Source organism: Diabrotica virgifera, chromosome 8 (genome assembly GCF_917563875.1).
Source record: "Diabrotica virgifera virgifera chromosome 8, PGI_DIABVI_V3a".
Lineage (NCBI taxonomy): Eukaryota > Metazoa > Arthropoda > Insecta > Coleoptera > Chrysomelidae > Diabrotica > Diabrotica virgifera.
Genome location: NC_065450.1, coordinates 79,179,704 through 79,197,083, shown reverse-complemented (window position 1 = coordinate 79,197,083; position 17,380 = coordinate 79,179,704). Strand labels below are relative to the sequence as shown.

Here is a 17,380-nt window from a genome sequence, read left to right as displayed (position 1 = left end):
TCAGTAAAATAACCAACTAGACGCACGAAAATATCAGCGAGTTTATAGTATCGTTCGCGGTAACGATTCCGTACTTGTCCAGGACAACTTCGCATGCGCACTTTAAAAATCGCATGCGCACTTTAAAAAAGAGATCGCTCTTTTTTAAAGTGCGCATGCGAAGTTGTCCTGGACAAGTACGGAATCGTTACCGCGAACGATACTTATGTAAAATCGGTTGCACGCATAGAGGTATATATTAACATAGAGGGGCCTACCTTCCGCGCTTCCTGACGACAAGATCTCATGGACTGGTTTGCTGCATCTCTTTCTAACACATTGTATCGAAAATCTATGATGACATTCAGTGTGAACATAGGCACGGAAGAGGAGGACAACTATAGCAGCTTTACTGTGCGTAAGAGTGAAACAACACTAATCCAAATAAAAAAGATGGTGTCGTCACTTCGCTCTGAAAGACACTCTCTCTATGCTAATATATAACTCTATGGTTGCACGTTATTAGGGAGAGATTAAATGTCCAGCAAACGACGGCAATGTTGCCAGATTCCTTTTAGCGGGAATTTTAAAATTTTATAGCAGTTTGGTTTTAAATTTGACAGTTCTGATTTCTCAAGTCAAAAATCTTAACCTTACTTTTACAAGTGATTAGGATTATTATTATTATTTTATTTACAAGTAAATTGAAACAATAAATATTGTGCTGTGTCATAATTTCAAACTCATTATGTTGCAGTCTTTTCCAGTTGATAAAATTGCAATTCAAAAACTTTTAGGTAGGTACGTGTAACTTCCACATTATTATTTATTTTTTAAGTATTAAGGTTGATGTTGATATCAAAAATTTAGATTTCAAAGATAGTTTTACGTAGGTAGATACTAATAGAGTAATACTAGATAATAGATTAGATACAAAGTAAGCTGTAAGTAGTATAACTGCCCATGTAATCACCTGTTATGTTGTTTTTTTTTAGATTTGCACTGTATGGATGGCACAGGAAGAGAACAAGAACATGAAACATCTTATTATGAATGTATATGTATGTGATCCTCAAAAAATTATTTTACAAAACAAGATAGAGAAAGAGCTTTAAAATCCCAAGGATCCTGCAAAATGTTTATTTGGTTTACTAGTCGAATAATAGTATCTAAAAATATTGAAACTATTTTAAAACACATTACGGGCATGAGGATGATATAGAGCACTTACATAAATACCAAAATCAGATAAATATCTCTTCAAAGTTTATTTTGAGACTTTCTTCAAAAATGTAAGTAAAATATTTGCATATCGACGGCGGAAAGGCAGGACTTCGTAACTGAAAAAATTTTATAACATGAGTTACTTCAGTTTTCGCTTTAGAATAAGTGTATCGGCAGCTATTAAACAGCGATTACAGCTGGGAAAGTTTCCGGAAGGCTTCCAAAAGGCTTTCCCAGCTCTAAAAGCTGTTTAATAGGTGCTGATACACTTATTCTAAAGCGAAAACCGAAGTAACTCATTTTATACAAATTTTTCAGTTATGAGGTCACTAAACCACTTTTTAAATATTACTCATGAATATTTACTACAGTTTACAATTTCAAACTAGTGTGTTTGATTCTCCTATACCTATACTTTACTTTTTTAGTTAACTTCAGACTGTTCAGGATAGCATAATAGCATAGGAGGCGAATTAAAAAGAATTGATTTACTTACAAGAAAAGATATCACAAACATTAAACTCTCTTATGGCATTGATTTGAAAGATGGGTATATGTACAATGATGATGCAACCAGTGTTTATTTTTGGGTTGAATGCTTACAGACTCATGTCCAATATTATTTTACAAACAACAGGGCATACTAATGGATATTCATTCTGAATTTAACATTTATGATTTTTGTCTTATTTCCTTAATACTGTGCCAAAAGGAAATGTTAATTAAGTTTGGTATAGTATTTTTACTACAAAAACGTTATTATGTAGGTCAAAATTTTTGACGTAAGAGAACTGTCAAAACATTAGAATGTGACTTTTCATTATTGCCGTGTTTATAATAAACATAGCAATAATGAAAAGTCACATTCTAATGTTTTGACAGTTCTCTTACGTCAAAAATTTTGACCTACGTAATAACGTTTTTGTAGTAAAAATACTATAAATCCTTTATAGCAATCGATGGAACTCATGGGCTCAATTCCTATGACTTTGAACTTATTGACAGTATTAGTAAAAGATGAATTTGGGAATGGATTTTGTACTGCTTTCTTATTTTCAAATAGAAAAGATACCTACTTTAATTTACCAATTTTTTTAAATACATGTCTGTGTTGGTATTATATGTATAGTCAAATGTTTTCATATCAGGCATAAGCGACACCTTTTACAATGCCTCGTCAAATGTAATGGGTATTGCTCCTAATAGACTGTTAAGTGCCTGGCACATAGATAGGGCATGGTAAGTAAATCTTAATAAAATATCTGATTCTGAAAAAAATACTATTATGTATACAAGATGTATTAATGATGGTTTAGAGAGTATTAATAGCTTTTTGGGTAGACTTAAGTGATGTAGATACATACAATTTTAGTAAATATTTCCAGTAGAACTACTGCAATAACATCCAACAATGGGCCTATTGTTATAGGAAGGGGTTGTGGAATTAATACCAATATGACCATTCAAAATTTTCATAAAATTTTGGATAAAAGGGTATCCATTAGTTGTTATCAGTTAAGTTTAAAACTTGGCACTCATGGAGAGCTATACCATAATATATAATAGGTATATCTCATAATATTACATCTCATATTGTTCACTACAGTAGTAATGAGTGAGCCTGCATACACAGAACCATAATAATATATTATAGTTCGTGTATGCAGGCTCACTCATTACAATAGTGAGCAATATGAGATATAACATATTATAGTATGTCTCTGTGCATGACCAGATTAACATGTTTGGTGCCCATCTCGAACAAGCTCCACTTGGCTGGTACCACATACTTAAATCATTTATTTAGTTACACAGTACTACTCACATAACTTATGTGTTGTCAGTACCTTCCGTAAAACCTTCGTGATGCTACCCATACGTCATGGCCACTGAATGTGTTAAAGCTTGTTAATGTAGGAGAGTTATACTAAAATATATATCTTATATTATATTGCCTTAAATAGAAAAAATATCTTATTTAAATTGTATCCATGTAAGTTTTGATTTAATGAAATAAACCTTTTAATCAAAAAAGTGTTGTTTACTTGTGTACACCCAGCAATATCCTGATCATAGATAAATAATATAGTATTACCGGATCCTGATATGCAGACGCCAATAGGGCTTTTCATCGATTGTCATTTGTTGCGAGCTTCTGTCATGAGTCACATAATATTAATGTATCTACGCTACGTCATACGTCTTTGGTTTGTATCATTGGTATATACCAATAACGTACAACGTAGATATATTAATATTATGTGACACATGACAGGAGCTCGAAACAAATGACTGTGAATGAAATGCCCTATTGAATAGGGCTTTTCATCAATTGTCATTTGCTTCGAGCTTCGGTCAAGTGTCACATAATATTTATTTATTTATTTATTTATTTATTTACGGGATTACCCCCATTACAACACATACAGTATAAAATCAATCTCTGTAATATCTACTAAACTAGAGTAAAATAAATCTTAATTACATACTTATTAAACAAAAACGAAATATTAATAGTTATCCATTACACATATTACATCTATTACACAAATCAGTTCAAATAAACAAAAAGTACCTGTCAAGCTCTTTTAATCCGATTCTTAAAACCAGCCAAGGAGACACCAAACATTTCCAAGTTATTCTCGTTTATAATTTTTAGTGTTCGCTCAATGGGCGAATGCATACCATAGTTTGTCCTTTATGCATACCATAGATATTAATATATCTACGTCATATGTCTTTGGTTTGTATCATTGGCAATATCAATAACATATGACATAGATATATTAATATTAGACAACACATGACAAAAGCTCGAAACAAATGACTGAGTGAAAAGCCCTATATCATGTAAATACAAGTCATAAAGATGTCTTTCTACGGTTAAAATTTCACAGCCTAAAGACATCATTAATGTAACTTCTTAAGCCGTCACAAAATGACTGCAATAAGAAAATAGAATTTATTAACTCGCCTCGCCCCAGGCAAAGTAAAGGTGCTAGGCCACTAAGAATGTTAATTTCAATTTTTTTTATTTTGCGGCTTTAGCGCTTAGCTATTTAGCCAGATACATGATGAGGATTAATACTATTATAATACATATTAAAACTAATTCAAATTACTAGTAATTTTATTAATATTCTTAATAATTATGTAACCACTTAATACTAAAATAAAAGTGTCCATCTATACTATCCCAACACATTTTCACCTTTGAAATCGTAAATTTCCATTCCCATTAAAAAATCATTTGTACTGTATAAGTATATTTCTTTTGAGCTTCATTTTTTTTTTTCAAAATACTGCAACATGAGTTTTAAATTATGACACAGTACAATACTTGTTTCAATATTTACATGTAAATAAAATAATCCTAATTACTTGTAAAAGTAAGGTTATAAATTTAAGAATACAGAACTCTCTTTTAAAACCAAAGTGGCATTAGACTAATTTTAAAATTCCCGCTAAAAGGAAAAAGGTAAATCTGGCAACAGTGCCGTCGTTTGCTGGACATTTAATCTCTCCCCACGTTATTATAATACGCCCACTTCCACTTCTTTTTTTTGGCTTGCATACAAGTGCATCTGCCAGCACATTTCTTTCGTGTTGCAGTTGTCTTGCTCTTAGCAATACTGCAGCACTCTAAAGACAAACAAGAAGATTCTACGCTTTTTTTTGACAATTACTTAATATGATAGGTTATGTTTCGGCTAACGGATTTTAGTATTTTATTTCCTGTTATTCTTAAGGTGGTATGACACAATGTTAAAATTTATATAGTTTTTAGGTATACTACATTCGCTCTCGCGAGATTTTTTTTGAGACATTCGGAATAGGAAACGTACAACACAAAAATTCCTACCTCACACTATTAACTGCTTAAATCAACTCAAATCAACTTAATCTTTCATTAAAAAAAGAAGAATTATTAGAAATAGTGGGAGTGTCTACTAATCTCATAAAATTTTGTGAAGTTTATTTCTACATAATATTTTTATTTTGTACAATAAATAATTTTCTCATTTGCTATCAATACATTATAATGGTTTAAATAAATAAATATTGATTGGCGTAAGGTTTATGTTATTTTTATGTCTGTTTACTATTAATAATATTGGATATGAGCAGGTGCGTTGGTTTTGTAGTAATTTCCAGTCACTTCTGACAACTGAATTTTTCAAAAAAGAAATTACTAACGTCAGTGTCAAAAAAAATCTCGCGAGAGCGAATGTAGTATACAGTTACCGTCACTATTTCAAAACCAATCTTCAACTTAGTGGTATGTACGTGAACTGTAGACTTTCTATTTTAATAGTATCTAGTTAAAATTTAAAAAGAAAGTAGTATATTTTTTATAACTGTACTTAAAGGAGTCCATGTCATAACTTACTTAGTAACTTATTGTAAAAATTCGTTTTGCATAATAATTTTTGAACTTGGGTAGAAAATAACTATCAGAAACAATTAACTATGCCAAAAGCTTTATTTTAAACAAAATTTCATTGTCCGTACTGCCATAATTTTTAAATTAACTACCTAAAGGTAAAAATTATTGTTAAAAGCTGCAATCTGGGGATTTTGTTCATATTACAGCAATAAGTTGGCATTTTTCTAGTGATAAATTAGTTCCGCTGTCACTTAATAGATGAGAAGATGAGTTCACGTGTCATTTAGTAGATGGCAGCAGTGATGTATTAAATGGCGACAGATGCGCGTTTGCCGGATTTTAAGAAAATCTGCAAACAATTGAAAACGAGTTTTGTAACCACGTAAATACGATGAATCACGCGGTTTTGTTTAGAAAAGTGGCCCCACCCCCTCCCAGTACACATTTTGGGCCTTGTTTGACTTTCAATCATGATTGTATAACGTCACGGTGTCTTTACAATACAAATATACATATTTTATGCTTGAAACCGTGATGTTATACAAATGGTTGAAAGTTATACTAGGCTCAAAATGTCTTAAAGTGTTTACTGGGGGATTATACTAGTTTTGACATAATACATAGATAACCTAAGCTCTAGTATGTTACGTGGGGCGTATCTAAAAATAATTTAAGTTTTATTCACTTTCTGGCAAATTTAATTTTTATAATAACGCAAATAATGCGTTGTTCGGATACAATTAGCTTTTTGTAAAGACGATGACATCGACATTTTTACACACATTACACATGCCAATGGCTATTAGTATTTGTTGAGGCATTATCCTAATAAAAAAATTGTAGACAAAACAATATTGTATAATCATTGATTAATTTATGTCAAATATTTCCGTAAGTGAAAAAAAATATTGAAATTTACTGAAGTAATAATTAGCTAAACCGATATGCAGACGATACAGTTGTGGTTGCTAGCAGTATTGATGAACTTCAGCATCTTATGGACAGGGTACCTACAAAGAGCGAGTGAAAAAAGAGAATTTAACCTTCAACATAAATAAAACAAAAATAGACACCGGTGAGCAAAACTCAAAAACCTGCCAGACAACTGAAAATAAAAAACCAATTCAACACGTAGAATTTTATGTATACTTTGGAACAGTCGTCAACTCGAAATGGGATCAAAAAACCGAAATACGATGTAGAATTGAAAAGACCAGAGCTACATTTAACACGAGAAATATATTCAATCATTGCGACATATCTGTCCCACTAAAAATATGGCTGCTAAAATGCTATGTATTTCCAGTCTTGTTGTATGGAGCAGAGACCTGGACAATAACGGAAACATTATCGAAAAGGCTAGAGGGATTCGAAATGTGGGTGTACCAACGTATCCTCAAAATATTCTGGACGACTCACACCACCAACGAATAGGTATTGCGCCGAATGGGAAAACAAAAAGAAATATCTTTCACAATTAAAAAACGAAAACGTGAACACCTCGGTCATATATTATGAGACATGATAAATATCGTATACTGCAGCTGATAATATAGGGTAAAATAGAGAGTAAACATGGACCCGGAAGAAGAAGACACTCATGGCTTCAAAACTTACGCCAATGGTTTGGACTAACATCGATCGAGTTATAGACACGCTGTAAACAAAATTAAAATTGCTATGATGATAGCCAACTTCCACAACGGACAAGGCACATGAAGAACAAGAAAATGTAAAATTTTCCGAGGAAAAAAACTTCCCGTGTTGACATTCCAACATACAAATCAATGGTGTCACCCTTCAGAGTTCCCAAAGCTTCATATACCTGGGCACAGAGCTAAACAGTCAGCTAGACCACTCAAAAAAATTAGAAGACGCATTTAAATAGCAAGATATGGCTTCATGAACATGCTTAAAATGCTCTGTAACCCCAAGCTATCAGTCACAATAAGATTGAGGACACTAAAGTGTTATGTGTGGTCTCTATTACTATATGGCTGTGAGACCTGGACATTAAAACAGTATGATGTCAACAAACTGAATTCATTCGAAATGTGGATGTACCGCCGAATGCTAAGAATAAGCTGAACCACCAAAACTACAAATGAAGAAGTACTGGAAATAATGAACACACGTCCTCATCTGGTCAATACAATCAAAATTAGAAAGACGTCATATCTCGGACACATAATGCGCCATAGGGAATTTGAGCAGCTTCAGGTAATACTAGAAGGCAAAATCGAAAGTAAAAGGGGCATAGGAAGAAAGAAAAAATCTTGGCTCCGAAACATCAGAGATTGGACCCACACAACAGGGAATGACGTTAATACATCAAGCCCAGAACAGAGATAAATTTGCCATATTGATCTCCAACCTCAATAGAGAAGGCACTTAGGAGGAGGAGGACAACGCAAGAGACCATAACGGCCGGTTTCACAAAGTAAAGTTAACTTGTGGTTAAGAGATAACCAGAGGTTACCCCAAAATATGCGTTTTAGTTTCAGGTCAACGGCGAAGTATGGTTAACTCACAGAATTTTTAATCAGAGGTTGGAGTGTGTTACCCTTATGGGTATACCCAGAAGGGTAACAATTATGAAACTGAAACGCATATTTTGGGGTAATTTTGAGGTTATCTCTTAACCACAAGTTAACTTTACTTTGTGAAACCGGCCGTAAGAGGTAGTTTTCTGTCCCGGTTAAACCCCGATTAGCTAACCAGGACATAAAATACCGGTCCTAAGGCTCAAAGATAGATAGAAAGTAGCTTGTGAAGTGGTTACGATTGATTTGATTTAATATGATAATTAGGGGGTGATTTTCCCGAGGTTTTTGACCAAAAAAAGGGACCAACTATATTTTGAGCATTTGCTTAGTTTTGATGCTACAAACTAAAAAAAAAAAAACAAAAATAAATATTTTTTAAACACTTTAAAAAAGTTGTAATGAGTTTTCTCCAAAAAAGTGCATCATTTTTTGGTTATTTCACGTTGAAACGTTCACTTTGAAATTTGGCGGATATGAAACTATTTTTTATTAGCTACAACTTTGTTTCAACTGGGTCCATAGAATTCATAATATATAGACCTGGATCCCGCGTACCTAAAAAAAGTTGATTAATAGCAAGCTGAAAATTTGTTAATAGCTTAACGGTGTCTAGTCGGACAAACTTTGATGTATGGTAACACTGGAACAGGGGAAGTTTTATTTGTGGAACAGCTTAAAAATTTGGAACGTCAGACTACGAAAACGTTCCATGTATTTTGTCGGACAGAACTTCCAATTGATTTGTTAGCATTTCATTAAACTTTCATGTAAAAATCAGACTGGTGTTTATCACCAACTGTGTATTTTAATGAGTGGAACACGAAGAACATGTCAAATGACAGTAATCAAGTCGGTTAGTAATAGCAGTCTGATGTTTGCATGAGAGTTTAATGAAAGGGTAACAAATCAATTGGATGTTCTGTCCGACAAAATACCTGGGACGTTTTCGTAACCCCCTGTTACGAAGTTCCCCTGTTCCAGTGTTCCCTCCCGTACATCAAAGTTTGTCCGACTAGACACCGTTAAGCTATTAACAAATTTTCAGCTTGCTATTAATCAACTTTTTTTTGGAACGCGGGATTCAGGTCTAATACACCATTTTTTTATACTTTTTTAGAAGCTACATATTTTTGTTAAGAATGTTTTTTTCGGATAAAATACTTACTTTTTGAGTTATTTGTAAAAGCCGCCTAAAAACGTGTTTTTTACTCGCAAATAACTCGAATATTAATTTAGTGAAAAAATCCTATAGAACAAAAGTTGCTTAGAATTAGTCAGTTTATCCATTTTCAGACTTATTTTGAACGTATATTTTTTCACCCCCGAGATGGGGTAAAACTCACCCTCAGGGCAAAATCTTACATCGGCACACTATCACTTTTCTTGGTTGACATGTTACCTATGTGTACGCCAAATTTCATGTTAATCCAAGCGATTATTTAAAATTTAGAGCAAAAAGTGTGATTCAATGTATATATTTACTACTTGTATTTCAAACAATTGCAAATTTCTTTATCAGTTTAAAATAAATATTTTTGACCAGGTAAAGAATTAATAATTGTCACAAAATTACAAATCACATTATTACAAATATAATCTAAATACAATAAGTGATAAAATATTTCCAAACGAAACGTTTTGTATCTATTAGCATTGTTTAAAAAAAGATAAAAATTTGTCTAGTTATACAATGCTATCTATTAATAGTAAGAATTTACCATTTCCAGGTAAAGATTTAAACACCCTCATCTATAAATACAATAAAAGTACGATTGAAGGCGAACGGTACCGATCGATCGGTAACGATCATAAGTTCTATTTAGTACTTGGCAATGGCAACAGCGCCGTCGTTAATAGAATTAAAATTCGTCGTTATTAAAATGTTCGAATATAAATACGTGCTGCCATCTACTGAAAGAATTGTTAAACGTTTAGTTCCTATGATCACCAACGATTTTGACTGTGGCGTTTACATACCCCCTTAAATATTAAAATCATTTCTTTAGACGTTCATAATATCTAACAAATTTATACGTATAGAAATATACCCTGTGATGAGAGATGTTAGTTTAGACAAATAGAACAACATAGGGATAAAACTCTTCTCGCTCCGGGGTAACGGCAGAGCTTTCACAACCCGAAATGTTACCTCGGTTAGACTAGAACCCAGGAAAGGATAGGATAAAGAAATATGGGACAATTGAGTTTGTATTTCACAAATTGACCTTGTTAATATTTAAATGAGTAACAATTAATTTTAGTTGATCAAAAGTTAGATTGCAAAGAATATCTTGTATATTAAAACTAACTGGGACCCCTAGTTTTTTTAGTTCATCTCTAAGATCAAACTGTGTACCTTTTCTTATGGGACATTGCAAAAGAATATGGTCTATATTCTCCTCTCTTCCACATTCACAGAATGGATGATCTTTTATTTTTAGTCGATATAGATGTGATCCTGTGCAACAGTGCCCTGTCCTCATCCTTATTATATTAGTCAGGTGTCTTCAGTCTATATAGGGAAATTTTTTAAACCAGGGTTTATCTGGAAATGAGGGTTGAATTCCAGAATACCATCTCCCTTTAGTCTGTGTCTGTGATTTCCAGCATATGTCATGTTCCCTCCTTATTTTACTTTTCAATATTGGCCAAACATCTGTGTAGTTTATTTTCATACTTTGTGGGACATTAAGTACTCTCCCAATATTTGCCAACTTATCAGCATATTCGTTTCCCTCTATTCCTGAATGACCGGGGATCCAGCACAATTTATATTTTTTGTTATCTGAGTTTGCCTCTACTAATAGCTGTTTCGTTTCTAATGTGGTATGATCATTATTTGCATTTATGCCAACTTTTGTTAGTTTCTGTATAGCACTTCTGGAGTCGGTAAAGACAATACAATCAGTAATACCTCGATTCAGACATTCCTTTACCCCCTTGCCAATAGCCACTATTTCTGCTGTGCATATATTCAATGCTGATGGTAATCTAGATGAGTATGAATAGTTGATATTGGGAATGTATACACCGTAGCCTGTCTCTGCTTCCTTAGCATTCCCACTTTTTGATGCATCAGTATAGATAAATAGGTAGTTTTCACTTAATTTCTCTGTTGCTGCTTTGAATATCATATTTTGATGATGATCTGACTTGCTGATTTTTAATTGCACTGTGGGAAGTCGTGTGTATTGTATGTCCATGTTGAACGAGAAGCAGGGTATCACATTTGCTGTGTGAATTATACTTTTGTATGGTTCTAGTTGGTCAAGTGCCTCCACTAGGTATGGTCTCTCTCTTCGTTTCCAATATCCTATCTTATAAGTACACGCTTGTTTAATATCTTTGATTACCTTTAAAATCGGATTATCTTGAATGCTGTACATTTTTGTCATAAATTTCGTTGCCAACCATTTTCTTCGAAATTTTAGTGCCATCTCTGCAGTTTCTGCCAGCAATGCTGTTGTATGAGTTGACTTCATGCATCCGAGGATAACCCTTAGGGCTTGAAATTGTACTGTATCTAGCTTACGCAAGGTGTTTTTGTTTGATGGTTTTATGAATATGCTGCCGAAGTCCAAATGGGATCTCACCAGACCATAATATACCAGTAGTAAAGTGGCAGGGTCCCCACCCCACCAAACTTTCCCTATTGCCCTCATTACGTTAATACCTTTAATAGCCTTACTTCTTATGTTTTCTATGTGGGGGTTCCAGTTAAGGTTTTCTGTGAGGGTGACTCCTAAATATTTAATTTCTTTTTTACGAGGGATGATCTGCTGATCCATAACGATTTCTGGATATATGTAGCTATTACTAGTTTTTGCAAACCATACTACTTCACTCTTGTTTACTGAAATAGAGAAGCTGTGTTTCGCTAGCCATTCACTTATGTCTGCAAGAATTAAATTTGATCCTATTGCTGCTTGGATTGGGTTTTGATGTTTGTTTAGCAGTACTAGATCATCTGCATATGACAATAAAATGCATTCCTCTGGTATTATTTCATAAATCGAATGTATATAGATGTTAAATAGTAACGGACTGAGTGGTGATCCTTGTGCTAAACCTTGTGTTGTAAAGGTCGGACCTATGAGATTTTCTTCCTCATCTTTGACATATATTTTCCTGTTATGAAGAAGATTGAATGTAAGGTTAGTTAGTTCTATTGGGAGATTTAAATCTAACATTTTTTTATAAAGTATATAAATGTTTACATGATCATAGGCGGCTTTTATATCTAGGAAAATTCCCAACACACTTTTATTCTCTGAAAATGCTGCCTGAATATAAGATGTAAGAAAAGCAATATTAGTCTGAATTCCCATACCTTTTCTAAACCCTGATTGGAAGCTGTTGAATGTATGGTTATTTTCCAATATCCATTCCAGTCTGTTTTTAATAAAGTGTTCCATTATTTTGCCTACACATGATGAGAGGGCTATGGCTCTATAACTATCTACGAGTTGCGGATTTCTGGTAGGTTTGAGAAACGGGAGTATTATTTGTGTTTTCCAGCTCTCAGGAATCTCTTTTCCCTCTAGTGCCTTATTGTACATATGAAGTAAGCTTTTTAAGGCTGCCTCTGGTAAATATTTGATCATTGAATAAGTGATTGCATCAATGCCCGTTGCTGTGTCCTTTTTATTGTTTATACCTTGTTTCAGTTCACTCATGGAGAAAGGATTCTGGATGCTGTTGTTTGCCACTATCGTAAATTCTGGATCTATGTTGCATACTGATAGATTTGTTAAGATACTTTCACTGATTTGTGTGTTGGGTAGTTTTTTTTTATACCCCTGTTGTGAATTATAGAATTTTTTAACTGTACTCCATACGTAGCTCATATCGGAGTTTCTATTTAGCGTTGCACAGAACTTTCTAAAACTGTCTCTTTTTTTCTCCCTTAGAAACTTTTTTGTTGCTGCTATCATTTTTTTGGCATGGACATAGTTTTCAACTGTGAATTGTGTCTTGAGCCTTAAAATTGCTTCTTTTCTGTCTCTTATTTTTTGTGAGCATTCCTGATCCCACCAGATGCATCCTATTCTTCTCTTTGTTCGATTTTTCATTGGAATAGTCATATTGGCTGCTCTCTCCATTGTTTGAATTAACTCTCTATATTCCAGCTGTTCTATATTTGCTGTTCGGTTTAATATGTCCTGGTACTCTTCCCAGTTGGCTCTTTTATAATTTTTCATTCCCCGATTGATGTTTTCCTGATTAATGTTTATGGAATTTTGTATAACTAGTTTTGTGGGGTAGTGGTCACTGAAGCCCAGGTCGTTTATTACTGTCCAATCACATTTGTGGGCTTGATTACTGGAGGTCATCGTCAGGTCTACTGCACTTCTCCTTTGTCCTGGTCTGGTGAGTCTTGTTGGAGTCCCATCGTTATGTATAAAAAAATTGTATTCATCAACAAATTCTTCTATATTGTTACCATTTGTGTCAGATATTTCACATCCCCAAGCAACATGATGGGCATTGAAATCTCCCAAAATGATGATCGGTCCTTGTAGCACCTTAATTAGGTTAGATAGTTTGTTTTTTGTTATTTTATTGGTGGGATGAGAGTATATATTTACTATATTATATTTTTGAATTTTAATTATTATTATTCTAAATTTGTTGGTTTCTAGGTTATTTCCACATTTTAAAATTTCGTACTTTAGATTTTTTTTAATTAGTGTTGCTATACTAGTACCTTCATTCATATCATTTCTGACTATATTATAGGTTTTAATGTTAAATTTATGTACCGGTTTTAGAAAGGTTTCATTGAGTAAAATGACATCTGGTTCCTCATCTCTGATTAGTGATATTAAATTACTAAAATTAGAGTTTACACTACGTATGTTCCATTGAATAATGTTAAGGTTTGTGTTATCCATTTTTATACTAATGTGTTAGTTACTTGCAGATGAGAACTGCATTTTTTGTTGATCTGATTATATAACTTGTTATTTTGATTACTTTTCTGGCCTATCCAAATCTTCCGAAGATTTGGACAACTCAAAGTATGTATTAATTAGATCCCTAATTTGACATTTATGTTCTATTGGTGTAATTAAAAATTTTTTATAATATTCTTCAACTCTGTTCAGATTATTTGACTCTATTGACTGTGTACCTGACCCAGCAGGATCTTCTTCTCTATCTATGTTTCTATATGGACTAGATTGAAAATTTTGAAATTGTGGCCTGTGTTCTGCCCTTTCCTGTCTTCCATTGGGGTATGATAATACTCTGTTATGTGCTGTTTTGTCAAAACTGACTCTCTTTGTTGGAGGAGAGGCGTTTGTCGTTGATACATTTGTGTATGTTCTTTTTGACTTGACAATGTTACTGCTATTGATATAAGATCTTCTTTGATTTATCTGTATATGATTGTCCGATTGTTGCCCCTTGTTTTGTAGACTGGGGAATTCTGTTTGCAAGAATCTAAATGTTTGTGCTGTATTGGATGTATTAGGTACATATGACTTAGGGTGCAAAAAATTGGCCTCATAATGTGTTATATTTTCGTATACCATGGTCTTTTTAATGTTGCATTGCCTTTCATACTCGGGACATTTTCTGCTGGTAGCCTGGTGTTCTGTCGATTTGCAGAAGTAACAAGATATTCTACATGTCTGTTGTGCATTTTCTTCGGTTTCATGTGGGTTGCCACAGTTGTGACATTTTTTTATGCTTTTACACTGCATTTTTGTGTGTCCAAAAGCCAGGCAATTGAAACATTGGGTGACTCGTGGTATGTAGGGAATTAGCGGAATTGATAAGTAACATAATTTTATATTTCTAGGGATTATTACCCCTTCAAATGTTATTAAGATGGTCCCCGTTGGAGAGTACTCGATTGTTCCGTCTTCATTGGCTTTTTTCGTGGTAAATCTTTTTACATCTAATATCTTAAAAGGGCTTTCGCCCATATTTTTGATGTTTTCTTCTGTAAATATTGGGTTTATATTCCTAGCTATTGCTTTACAAGTTACCGAGTTTCTTGGTATATATATTTTGTATTTGTCATTTAGTTTATTATTTTTAACAAAGTTATTTGCTGCTGATGCAGATTGAAATATTATTCCTAATTTGTTTTTACCTTTTTCTTTAACCTCTAAAACATCTTTAAGTTTTAATTGAAAAATATCTTTAGCAATTTTTAGATGATTATAGCGACCTACAGCATGCCCTTTTTCAATTCCTTCAATAATTACAATAAATGGCCCTATAGCAGAATTATTATAACTTAAATTAGTTAAAAAAGTCTCCGTTTTATTATTTGTATCTTTTTGTTCGGTTTTTTTATTCGTATCCATTAAGTTCATATCAACATCTTGACTATTAAAACCAGCAAAACCTTCAAGGTCAGGAGGGACTGTCCCCCCGGAATCCTCGGTCATTATTAATTACCTTAAATATTTTATACTCTTATCTAAGCGTGTTAAATACAAATGAAATTTAAGAATATAAATGTAATATACCAATAATATTAAAAAAGAAAAGGTTTATTAACAGAGGAAAGGTTAGTAGATCTCACCACAGGTTTCAAATTTGCCTCCTGATGCGAATCACATCCGTCACCTTTCACTGCCACCGAAAGAATCTTATAATACGCCCTTACCACAGTATAAGAGGTTCCATATTTATTATACTGTGCCCTTACCGTGCGCCGCGCCGTTTACCACTTCTGTGAGTGGCAACGATAGTAGGATCTTTGACTGGATCGTCTCTGAAAATTTTGCGGGGACGATGGCTCTGAAACCGCGTATTGGTGTTACCAAATTTTAATTTGGTGACGCTAGGTAGGGCCGGTGTCTATCGGGACAGAAAATACCGACCGTAAGAATACCAGACTTAATAAATGCAATTTTAATTATTATTATAATTATAGGTAATAATTATAATTCCATTTATGAAGTCTGTTATTCTTAGGGCCGGTATTTTCTCGATTAAACTCCGGTTAGTTAACCGTACCGGCCCTTTGGATTCGATTATTGCATAATATTCATTATTAATTATTAGTTTATAACTTGTAACTGTACTTGCTTATTATACAGATAATATATCTATACCTTTTTATCCTATATAAATCATATTAATCGATTTTAATTACTTGTCGAAATATATTAATTAACAACAACATTATTATAATATGACATATAATAATATTGATTATACAGTACATTGTAGTGTATAATCAATAAAATAAAAATTATTTAATATTTTAGGCTAAAAATGACAAACGAATGTACTGATTAGTATACTAATTATACAATTTGGATTTTTTAATAAAGTATAAAGGTGACATAATACATATTTTACCTAAAAACAACAAATATGTTTTTAGTTTGTAGATACTTTATATAATTTCTTAAATTTTTAATTTTTTAATTTTATTTCATTTATTTTTATAATAGACCTGGATCGCGCGTACCAAAAAAAAGTTGATTAATAGCAAGCTGAAAATTCATGGTGTCTAGTCGAACAAACTTTGTGTGTGTGTGTGTGTGTGTGAAAAAATGGCTTGGATGCGAGTTCGTTAGCCACAGATTTTTATTTTATTTTTACCTCAATTTATTAGTTTTGTTACATTTATACGTATTTCACTTAAATGATTATATTTGTTTCTTTCAAGTAGTTTATGAGTAATTTAAATATTTCCATTTTATGACAACTTAGTAGATATTCTATACTAATTGGAAAATGAACTTGTGTTTGTCGTAAATTGTAATATAATTGATTTATATATCTCTTTTTTTTTGCATTCCAAGAAAATATGGTTTAAATATCTAATCGAAACATTATCACAAAAACAGACTGATGAATTAATTATTCCTAATTTGTGCAGATGTGCCTCATATTTCCCGTGTCGAGTTTTTAATCTGACGATAGTGGAAATATCTTGCTTTGGCAGGTTATATTTAAATATGTATTCAGGTGGCGGAGGAAGTTCTTGATGTAAAGAAAAATATAAATTTTTTGACATGCTTGTAATATTTTTCCATTCTTTTTTCCATATTTTATTTATAAATTTGTACAAACAAACAAATATATTCGAACAAACTTTGATGTATGGGAACACTGTATATATAAAAATATTTATAAAATACATTATACATATAGATAATATATAATATATCTGGTATATATTTAATATCTGGTTTTGGTAACACTTTAGAAAAAGTCACGCGTCGCCACTGATATGACCCTACTGAATATTTTTATAATGTTATCTTAAAAT

At 32.7% G+C, this 17,380-nt stretch overlaps 1 long non-coding RNA gene across 2 annotated transcripts; it reads left to right on the top strand.

Moving 5' to 3' along the window:
- Positions 1-254: 254 nt before the first annotated feature.
- On the top strand, positions 255-2,862 carry LOC126889512 (uncharacterized). Of its 2 annotated transcripts, none has more exons than XR_007700056.1 (3): positions 255-780; positions 975-1,271; positions 1,632-2,862. It is a non-coding gene; the product is annotated as an uncharacterized LOC126889512 (long non-coding RNA). The 2 variants fall into 2 exon arrangements; XR_007700055.1 differs by having other exon boundaries at positions 517-776.
- Positions 2,863-17,380: the final 14,518 nt, after the last annotated feature.